Source organism: Chironomus tepperi, unplaced genomic scaffold (assembly GCF_022539635.2).
Source record: "Chironomus tepperi strain 1889 unplaced genomic scaffold, CSIRO-AGI_Ctep_v1 contig_7, whole genome shotgun sequence".
In the NCBI taxonomy this organism is placed as follows: domain Eukaryota; kingdom Metazoa; phylum Arthropoda; class Insecta; order Diptera; family Chironomidae; genus Chironomus; species Chironomus tepperi.
In genome coordinates, this window is record NW_027226129.1 from 1,157,114 (window position 1) to 1,168,595 (window position 11,482).

Here is an 11,482-nt window from a genome sequence, read left to right on the forward strand (position 1 = left end):
CCAAGCGAAGCTTGGCCTACCCGCTGGAGCCTGATCCCTCAAACATTTGCCAAGCGAAGCTTGGCCTACCCGCTGGAGCTTGAACCCTCAAACATTCGCCAAGCGAAGCTTGGCCTACTCACTGGAGCTTGATCCCTCAAACATTTGCCAAGCGAAGCTTGGCCTACCCGCTGGAGCCTGATCCCTCAAACATTTGCCAAGCGAAGCTTGGCCTACCCGCTGGAGCTTGAACCCTCAAACATTCGCCAAGCGAAGCTTGGCCTACCCGCTGGAGCCTGATCCCTCAAACATTTGCCAAGCGAAGCTTGGCCTACCCGCTGGAGCTTGAACCCTCAAACATTCGCCAAGCGAAGCTTGGCCTACTCACTGGAGCTTGATCCCTCAAACATTCGCCAAGCGAAGCTTGGCCTACCCGCTGGAGCTTGATCCCTCAAACATTTGCCAAGCGAAGCTTGGCCTACCCGCTGGAGCTTGATCCCTCAAACATTTGCCAAGCGAAGCTTGGCCTACCCGCTGGAGCTTGAACCCTCAAACATTCGCCAAGCGAAGCTTGGCCTACCCGCTGGAGCTTGATCCCTCAAACATTTGCCAAGCGAAGCTTGGCCTACCCGCTGGAGCTTGAACCCTCAAACATTCGCCAAGCGAAGCTTGGCCTACCCGCGAGACTTTTTATAGACGGTGTGAATATATCCGCATTGGGTTTCTACCCGATACACTAGTTTGAATTTAAAAATTTTCAACGGTCATTTATTTTTTAAAAAACATAGTTTTTATCCCCATTTTTTTTTCATTTAAATAATAACGGCCAATATTTGAAATGGCGCTAGTCTAAATTTGACAAAAATGCTTAATTTAATTTGAATTTATAGATTCCGTTTCCTGCAATCACTTTCGTACCGAATTATGAAATTGCTGGACGGCTTATGACAAGAAGTGATTTTGTAGCTGAAGCTATGATTACAGAACTTGGAGAAGAATATTTAAATGATCCAGAACAACGTGATCAATTTATAAGGTTGTATTGTATTTAAGATTGAGCTTCAACAGTCACCTAAACCTAAATTTTCTCATTCTAGGGACTTGGCGGAATTTCATTTTTGCGATGGTTTACGTCGATATGGTAATCTAAGTCTTGTACGACATACAATTGATCATGTAAAGAATGGAACATCAATTGAATGGTTCCGGACACAATTTTCATTTTTAAATGACAAATATCAGCCAGAATTTGCTGAAATTCGTACAGATCGAGGCATGGGATTCACATTTAACATGATTGATGCTGATGAGATGTTCAACTTTGATCAGTGAGTATCTTTAAGGTCTTTAGACTACTTTGACTAACTCAGGCATTCCACAGGATCAGCACAGACTTCAAATACACCAGAAATGTCACGATGCTCAAAAGATATTCAGTGGAACTACCAAAATTAATAAAATATCCAATGAGTATCAACAAATATGATCGACTTGACTTTAAAATCATTTTAACATTAGCAATAAATCGAAAATGGCCATGCTTAATGCAATCATTTCTAATTCATGAGTCTGACTATCTGCCAACATTTAGTTCACGACGAGATTTTGCAAATATTCCATTTGGAATGACCGTTGATGTGACTGTAACACCAGAAATTGTCATAACAGAAGGTCTTGAGCATCTTAAGCCATCCGAACGTGAATGCTACTTTGATGCTGAAAAGTCATTAAAATTCTTCAAAAAATATTCACAGAAGAACTGCGAAGTTGAGTGCATCGCAAATATAACAATGGACAGATGCGGATGTGCTGACATTTTACAACCTTATAAGTCATTTGATGATGTCTGCCTTAATGGAACATCAAATACAATTAATTGCTATTTAGACTCATATTATAATCTTCTTGAAAATGAAACATTCACAATTGAACGGAACTGCTCGTGCCTGCCACTGTGCAACTCAATTAATTATAGAATTAATTACAATAGAAATTCACGTAATGATTTTGTACAATCACAGATTTATGTGAGAATGAACATGGACGACATCGTTTTGTTCCGAAGATATCAGCAATTTACATTCTCGGATGTTGTTTCTTATGTCGGTGGACTTTTGGGACTTTTTGCTGGCATTTCAATGCTTTCAATTGTTGAATTTTTATACTTTTTTACTATTCGATTCGCTGTTGATTTATGGAGGGTACTGAGGGGTAATTAAAGTTAGTCAAACTCTACTGATTACCCCTAAATTTCATACGTAATTAATGAACGACCCCATAATAAAATTTCACTTTTTTTTACTATAAGATGCACGAGTCATGCGTTAAAAAGTCAACAGACTTTACAGCTGAGAATTATGTAACAATCCACAACTGCATCAGTGCATCAACACATCCACAAAAACATCAAAAAACATCAAAAATTACAGTCGGAAAGAGAAATTTTCATTTTTATTGCTTCCATGTGAGTTTTGGACTTGAACTTTATAATTTTTTTGTTTCTCAAGGTTTTGGACGGTTTTGGATACTCAAAAAATTGTATAAAATTGCAACTATTTGCACATGTTCTGTGTCTTATTAACACAACTACGTCCTTCATCAGAATGTTACGTCTTCTGTCCATCAATCTCACTTGTTGTGCATTCAGTCCAATTAAAAGGGAAAATAAATTTTTAAAGGGGGTCATTCAATTATTACGTAACCTAAAAAATTGAAGGATGACAGCTCCACAATCAGGCTAGAGATGGTAAAGGCTTGCAACCGACATCAACTTGTACAAAGAAAGCAACTTAAGGCATAAAAATTGATGTCAATAAGCTAGCCAATAAGTCAACAATCAGAGTGTGGCCGTCTCAAATTCGAATTTTTCGAACATTAGATTGTCGAAAAATTTCGAACATTTCAAAACTCAACAAATTTTAAAATAAAAATTTACGTTCCGCAGAAAAATAAAAGTAACGGTAAAAAAAAATTGAATTTTGAAAGAGAAATTAACGGTCGTTTTTGAGACAGTCACACTCTGGAGTCAACAATTGAGCGCCGTCCGCAGAAAAAAAAATGAGAGAAAAAAAGAGAATTTTTTTTTCTAGTTCAAGTAAATCAACTTAACAAGTCATTGAATGTGCAGCAGTAATATGCTTGATAATTGAGTTGCATAAATGCAATGAATTGGCTAATAAAATTGAGCAATTTGTGAGCTGTTGATTGCTGCTCATTTTAGTCAGTTTTGGGGTTAGAGACGTAAAAATTTTGATTTTAACGATTTTTTTAACGATTTTTTTAAATTCAAAAATCCCAAAAAACTCCAAATTTTTGACCCAAAATTTTAACGGCTTTTAATTTGAAAAATTACAAAATATTCGCAATTGTCTAGCCATTGATCAAGGTTGTATGTCTGCAGTATGTCTGGCGAATTAAGAAACATGCTTTAAAGATGACACAAATGATTACAAATTGCCAATTCAACCTTGATACAGTCCATAAATTATTGATTTAATTGCAAATATTCAAAAATTACTGTAATTTGCCAGCTTATGGCCTTAATCGTCGATTGTGAACCGTGACCTTCGGCAGATGACGTCTGAAGCTTGCTCAATTGCTGGTCAATACTTGCCAATTCTCAATCTTTTTAATCATCAATCGAACATTAAGCTCAAAATATCTCTTAAAATGACCGTTAATTTTTTTCAAAATTCAAATATTTTTTGACCGTTACTTTTATTTTTCTTTGTAACGGAAATTTTTATTTTAAAATAAGTTGAGTTCGAATTTTTCGACAATCTAATGTTCGAAAAACTCAAATTTGAGACGGCCACACTCTGACATCACCAACAGTTGCCGTAGGTCAGTGACATATTTGAAAGTAAACAGATACAAAACGAAGAAGATGTAGCAAAATGAGATTAGATACACAAATCGTGAATTGAGGCTTATTTTAATTTTCTAAAAAAAAATATAGGTTACTATGATCTTGAACGTGGCTTTGAAATTGTGTTAATTATTGGTGAAATTTAGTAAAATTTCTAGCCATGAATCGGAACAGGAAAATAACATATAAATTAAATTTAAATATTTATAGTCGATAATGTGGGGAATGTTCAGTTGTTATGTAACGTGATGAATTGACTTTTATTGGAGATGACCCCTCCCCCAAGGGGGATTTGTGTGTAAAAAAACAGAAAAAAAATTTTAAAAATTAAAAAACCGTTACAAAATAAATTTTAGGAAGGGGTGTCTGTGTCTCTATTGGTCCTCCCTTAGCTACGTCCCTGGATGATTCCATCCCTCTGATCCATTGGCATCACATGAAGCAGTCACAAAATCTCAACAAACAGCGAAAAAGCGACAATGATCAATTTTGTTAGGAAGTCAGTCAATTGACTCAAAGGTACCAGCAGAGTGTGGCTGTCTCAAATTCGAGTTTTTCGACATTCGATTGTCGAACATTTCGAACTCAACATATTTTAAAATAAAAATTTACGTTACAAAGAAAAGTTAGAGTAACGGTCAAAAAAAATTTGAATTTTAACGACAGTTTTTTTTTTGAAAAAAAATTAACGGTCGTTTTTATAAAGCAAAACGGTCTATTAGGACGAAAGGAAGCAGGGGATTGGGGCAAGTGGTCTTCTAAGACCGTCACATAATAACTGAACGAACCCCACTAAGCTTAATCGTATATCCAAAAACGTAACTTTATTATCATTGTCATTTCAGAGACTTGTATGGATATGAATAAATATGAATATTTTGGATGCGATAATTAATTAGTTAAGACGTAGTTTTTTTGGCTGTGGATTAAAAAAAGAATAATTTTAAAGAATTTTGAATTAATTGCCTTGAATGTTGATGACAAACTTGATAAAGCCATGAGATATTCTTGACCAAGAAATGCAGACATCAATAAGGCATACTGGATGTCATGGGCATATACGAAAGGTACGATAATGCAGATTAGTGCCATTTCAAATATTGACCGTTAATATTTGAATGAAAAAAACGGGGATGAAAACTATGTTTTTAAAAAATAAATGACCGTTAAATTTTTTTGAAATAAAAAAATACGTTACAAAAAAAACAATATTTTTTGAATTTTCGCATACAATTTCGAATCTTTCGAAATGAAATGGCGTTAGTCTGCGATGTTGAGGACCAAAACCTTCCAACAAAACTAAAAAATTAGACAAAAAGTCCCTCAAAAAATGAGACAAAATTTAGGAATGAACCCCAGCAAATCTGTCAAGAAGCTTCAAAAGCTCTCAAGTCAATTAAAGTCTTGTAAATAGTAAAATGCGGAACTAAAATATCACTTCCGTGTCTACATTAATTTAATTGATTATCAAAAAGGTTTTTGGACATTTACAGCATAATTAGCATAAAATCATCATTTAAAGGCATAGATGGATATTCTTGTAATGTTAAGCTTAATATTCTGAAGATGAACACCACGACCGTTCCCGAAATACGCTTGTATCAAACCAGAGTGTGGCTGTATCAAATTCGAGTTTTTCGACATTAGATTGTCGAAAAATTCGAACTCAACTTATTTTAAAATAAAAATTTACGTTACGAAGAAAAATAAAAATAACGGTCAAAAAAATTTGAATTTTAACGAAAAATAATTTTTTTTTTTGAAAAAATTAACGGTCATTTTTAGGAAGCCACACTCAGTATCAAACTAATAAGTCAAAACGAATCCAAAATTTCTCATTTTAATACATATTTTTTTGGGTATATCAAGTTCAAGTATGAACATTAACGCGTGCCATGCTCAGCATAGCTAACAACACGACACCAAAAAAAAAAAAATGTAAAGCTGAAAGTGACAACAAAACAGTTTTGTGTCGATGAAAGACATTATGTCATAAATGACAATAAAAAACAGTAAATGTTGTGCATTAGTGACTTGATGTCAAAATATTTTGAGACATTAGTTAGTGCTGTAAATGACTTAATTATTAGCTGTGGTCAGATTTGTCAATTTTGTGGGAATTTTTTGGATTTTGTCTAATTTTTGAGCATTTAGTGACTATGGTGTGGTTTGGGATGCCTTAATGGTCATTTGGTCAGATTAGCGTCATTTCAAATATTGACCGTTACTATTTGAATGAAAAAACGGGGATGAAAACTATGTTTTTAAAAAATAAATGACCGTTGAATTTTTTTGAAATCAAAAAATACGTTACAAATAAAAATTCAATATTTTTTGAATTTTCGAATACAATTTCGAATCCTTTCGAAATCAATTTCGAATTCTTTCGAAATGAAATGACGCTAGTCTGCTTTAGACAACAACAAGCATCGACATGCAGTCGATTACATTTTTTGAGTCGTCTTTTGTGTGTAAATGACTGTGATGGACACACATCGCGACAACTTAATTATCACAAGACTCAGACGTATTCAGACGGCGTGTCAATTATGTTGAAATGTGTTACAGTTATTATTGAGGTTTTGGGTGGTCATTCACATTATTTTTGTGTATGTCCATAACAGGCAAAGAGGCCGGTATTAGGTATTGAAGTGGATATTCTAATGCACTTTAAATTGTTAAGGATTGAAGGGTTTTGAGATTGAAAATTGGTAAACGGGAGGCGATTAGGGTTTGTGAGGGGTTTGGGGGTAGACAGTCGGAATTTTGGTCATTCGAGCACGGTCGTAATCACCGATTATGATCCACTAAACCACTAAATTCTAAATATTCAATATTCAATGTCGGATTATTTTGCAACAATATTTGCAAACAGACATACAGTCCATAAATGCTTGATTGCCTTTATTAAGCTTCATGTACAGTAATTATTGGTCTTTGTGACAATCAACACGTCTGTCGTTTAATGTTTAAATTGTCGTTAATGATGATAAGTCGTTAAGTGCTTTAAGTCATTAAGTTTGGCTTATTTGTGTGGATTTAAGTATTATTTGAGTGGAATTATCATTTATGAGATTCTTAATATTGAGTGGAATCAGAGTGTGGATGTCTCAAAAACGACCGGTAATTTTTATTCAAAAAAAAAAAATTTGTCGTTAAAATTCAAATTTTTTTTGACCGTTACTCTAATTTTTCTTTGTAACGTAAATTTTTATTTTAAAATAAGTTGAGTTTGAAGTTTTCGACAATTTAATGTCGATAGATAGATTCTGTTGCACCCCAAATAATCAACAGTCACTTCCCTAATGTTAGATCTAACCTCAATCCAGCTTGACACCAACCAGGTGCCGGCCTAATTCTAATTTATCTCAAGCTTCATTTTCCAAATGACCATACAGCAAATGGCCGTCCTACCTTAGCCAACTCACATGCTATCAAGTTACATCTCTTCCATAAAAGTCAATAAACTATGATTATGAAAGTTTTGAAAATTTTATGCCAAAAATTATAAAAATTTCATATTAAAAAATGTAAATTTTTTGGTATTGATCATCACATAGTTGCAGGCACGAATCTATTCAGGTTTTGTCAAAATTTTCGTAAACAGGAATTAATATTTTTTGGAACCTTTGTGTTATTTGAAGGATGAACGATAAAATGTGCAAAATTCAGACGAATTTTGTCAAGGTTTTGCGTGTTTTGATGTCTGTGACTTGACTAGATCAGTGTTATTAAGGACGATTGACTTAAAATGCAAATAAAAATGAATAATCAATTCCGAGTAGTACAATTAATGCAAAATCAGATCCATATGATCAAGACTCGACTATTAGTCGGCATCTGAGTATGGTTTAGATGAAGATTTGAGTCAAATTGATACAAAAATTCAGGAATTGGTCAAATCAGAGTGTGGTCGTCTCGAATTCGAGTTTTTCGAACATTAGATTGTCGAAAAATTCGAACTCATCTAATTTTAAAATAAAAATTTACGTTACGAAAAAAATTAAAAATAACGGTCAAAAAAAATTTGAATTTTTGAAGAATTTAACGGTCGTTTTTGAGACAGCCATACTCTGGGTGTGTTATCGAGACTCAGTTCTGTCTTACAAATCATCTCAAAATTCCATCAATTATATGATTAAGACATGAGTAATTGAGCTATAACCAACAATAATCTCAAAAAAACTAAAAATGAGAGAAAAAGCAGCAAAGATTATCGAGCATTACATGCAATCAGTCATGCATTTACTCACATTATGGAATGTAATCTCATAAATATTAAATAGAGAAGTAAATAAGAGATGATTATTACAGCACATATGATGTAAATGATTAACAAGATGAGATCATGTGATCTAATGGATGTGTTGTGTCGTTGACCGCAGTTTTGAGATTTTTAATAAACTAGACAGAATTCGTTAAGAATATTGAATGGCTCGTCAAGATACAAAGACCTGCAGTTTATTTTGTGTTAGATGCACATCCTTGTGCGCAAGCTTGCGCATCCAAATGCGCAAACTTGCGCAGCATAATGCGCATGATTGCGCATCTAATTTTAGCAAACTTTTGAATATTTTTATTTTTTTTGAATTTTTTTTTGAATTTTAACTTCAAAATGTAAATAAAATAAAATGGATTTTTTGAATTTCAACATTAAAAATTGAAAAATTCATTTATTTTTTTTTTAGGCTTGTCAAGTTTGTTCAGAGCTGACTGTTGTTAACTTTATTAGTAAGGCTTTGGCTCAAACTATTGATAAATTTAATAATTTTTTTTTTAATTTTTTAAACTCACCAAAAGTTGAAAAAGATGAAATTTGTTGTTCAAAAATGTTTGATTTTATTTAAAATGATTTAAAATTTTCACATTTTTTTTAACATTTTCTAAATTATTTGTTTATAGTTTTTAAATAATTAATTCAATTTTTATTTAAAAATTTTAATTTTTTTTTTAAATTTTTTTTAATTAAATTATAAAATTTGAATTTAAATTATTTGTTTTTATTTCACTTATTCACTTTGTAGTTGCACTAATTAACTAACTAATTACACCGGCAAGGAGGTCAATGTTGAGCTCATAAATCAGCAATTTGCACCAATTTTTGGCCTTTTAATTAAACTAATTTAATTATTTTTAAAATTTGAATTAAAAATTCAAAATATTCAGCACATCAATTACTGTTCAAGTCAAATCAGCAAAAACATATCAAAAAACTGACACATTGTCAGTTGAGCGTGAAATTGTCAACAAAAAAGTGAGTCAATTTTAATTAAATTTTGCTTCTTTTTAAATTTCTCAGCATTTTTTTTTGCATATTTGTTTTTTTTTTTTTTGTTTGTTAATTAATTAATTGAGTTAATTGAACAGTTTTTGATGGTTTGACATTTTTTGATAATTAAATTATAAAAACTTATTTTTTAATTTTTGAATACTCAAATTTTAACTTAAAAATTTAAAAAATAAAAATTTTAAAAATTTAAAATTCAAAAAATTAATTTTTTTAAAAATTGAAGTTTAAAAAATTTAATTTTTTATTAAATTCATTTTTTAATTTTGAAATTTTAAAGGTTTTTTTAATTTAAATTTTAATTTAATTTCACAAATATATAAAATTTCAAAAAATTCAAAATTTTAGTATTAAATGCTTTTATTAAATTTTTAAATGTTTAATTTTTTAAAATAGTAAAAAATCAACAATTTTCAAAATTGCAGAATTTATTATTATTTTTTTCTTTTACATTTTTAATAATTTTTTAACTTTTTTTAAAAATTTTGAATTGTTTGAAAAATGAATTTCTCACTCTAAAGATATATATATATAAAGATCACACTTTAATTTGTGTTTTTTTATATTTTAAATTTTTTATTTCACATTTTTTTTAAATCAATATATTTTACCTTTTTTAAACTATTTTAATATTTTTGAATTTTTTTTTAAAAAAAATTGATTTAAATTTTTTTTAAAATTGTTTTTATTGTTTTCTTAAAGTTGTTTTTTATTTTTTTTAAAATTTTTTTTTATTTTTTTTAAAAAAAATCGTTTCTTAATTTTTAAAAATTTTTTTTTATTTTTTTTTAAATTTTTTTATTTTTGTTTTTAAAAAATTGTTTTTATTTTTTTTAAATTGTTTTTTATTTTTTTTAAATTGTTTTAAAATTTTTTTAAATCTTTTATTTAACTTTCCAATATTTTATTTCACAATTAAATTTAATTTTTTAACTTAAATTTTCCATTCAATTAATTTATTTGACATTTTAAAATTTTGCAATTTTTTTTTCATAATTGACCCCAAAGGCATCAATGTCATTGGACATAATACAATTAAACAACTTGCTCCAATTTATCTCAATAATTCAACATCATGTCCTTATGTGATAAAAAGCTGACTCATCCATTCCGTCCACAATCACGTAAATGTGACTTAACACAAAAAATTTCACTTTCTTTCGTTAGAAATGCCAAAAAACAACAACAACAACAATTTTTTCTTATTTTTAAATCATTTTTTTTTACATTTTCTTTGTTCTGCTGCTGACTCAGAACCTGATTTACAATTTTCTTTGTCTTACATTCAATTCCAATATTTAATGCAATATTTACGTGAATTAATAATAAAATATCAACAAAACTCGATCGCGATGTCCAACACAACACACATGATCGCTTGAAGAGCTGAACGTAAACTGAGAGTGAGCATTTTTTTTTGCTGATTTTTGGATGTGCTGTAAATGAAATGAAAAAAAAAAAAGAAATTGCCGGTTGGGATGAGTTTTTTGTAATTTAATTTTGAGGTTATGTCCGGACAATAGATGGCGTTGGATGTTGCATGTGCTGATGATCTTAATTTTTTTGGACATTCTGTTTCTCGGACGTGTTGACTTGATAGCTGCAGACAGAGTTGTAAAACAGGCACCTGTGATAGGCAAAAACCGTACAAATTCTAGATAATTTTTATGGTTTTTTCTATAAAGTCATACAAAAACCTTACAAATTCTTAATAATTTGTATGTTTTTTTACAAATCGATACAAAACCGTACAAATTCTTATTAATTTGTATGGTTTTATTACAATTCAATAAAAAAACCATACAAATTCTTGATAAATTATTATTTTCTTATAAATTCATTCAAAACCGTACAAATTCTTAAAAATTTAAAATTATGAAAAATTTGTACGGTTTTTGCCTGTCACAGGTGCCTGCTTTGCAACTCTGTCTCTAGATGACAGTTCTAAGTGCTACGTGCTTAACATGCTCAAGTCATGTATCCGGAAGACCCATTGATGCAATAGTAGCAACTGCATGCTTATGTCTTTCCCCCAGCAGTTGTCTACTTTCTAATATAACCACCAGAGTTGCAAAACAGGTGTCTGTGACAGGCGAAAACCGTACAAATTCTTGATAATTTGTATGGTTTTTGCAAATTATTAAGAATTTGTACGGTTTTGTATGGAATTGTAAGAAAAAACCATATAAATTATCAAGAATTTGTACGGTTTTCGCCTTTAATAGGCACCTGTTTTGCAACTCTGATAACCACTAACGACCGAGTCCTGTATCGGGATACGCACATGACAAGGATCGATTAAAGAATCCCTAACCAAACCCTACCTGAAGCTTGACATCCTCACAAAT

The 11,482-nt window shown here is 30.9% G+C and overlaps 1 protein-coding gene across 4 annotated transcripts in view; it reads right to left on the reverse strand.

Moving 5' to 3' along the window:
• Positions 1-10,506, reverse strand: part of CDase (neutral ceramidase) — a 55,178-nt gene extending 44,672 nt beyond the window's left edge. The window contains exons 1-2 of one of the 4 annotated variants that reach the window (XM_070645787.1): positions 10,449-10,506; positions 8,642-8,965 (exon numbers count right to left, since the gene is read on the reverse strand). The gene's annotated coding sequence lies outside the window, so the exon portion shown is untranslated. Of the gene's footprint in view, positions 1-8,641; positions 8,966-9,745; positions 9,876-10,417 lie in introns of those variants that run through there. The other 3 variants (XM_070645866.1, XM_070645621.1, XM_070645709.1) reach the window with 3 other exon arrangements.
• Between the last annotated feature and the right edge of the window lie 976 nt (positions 10,507-11,482).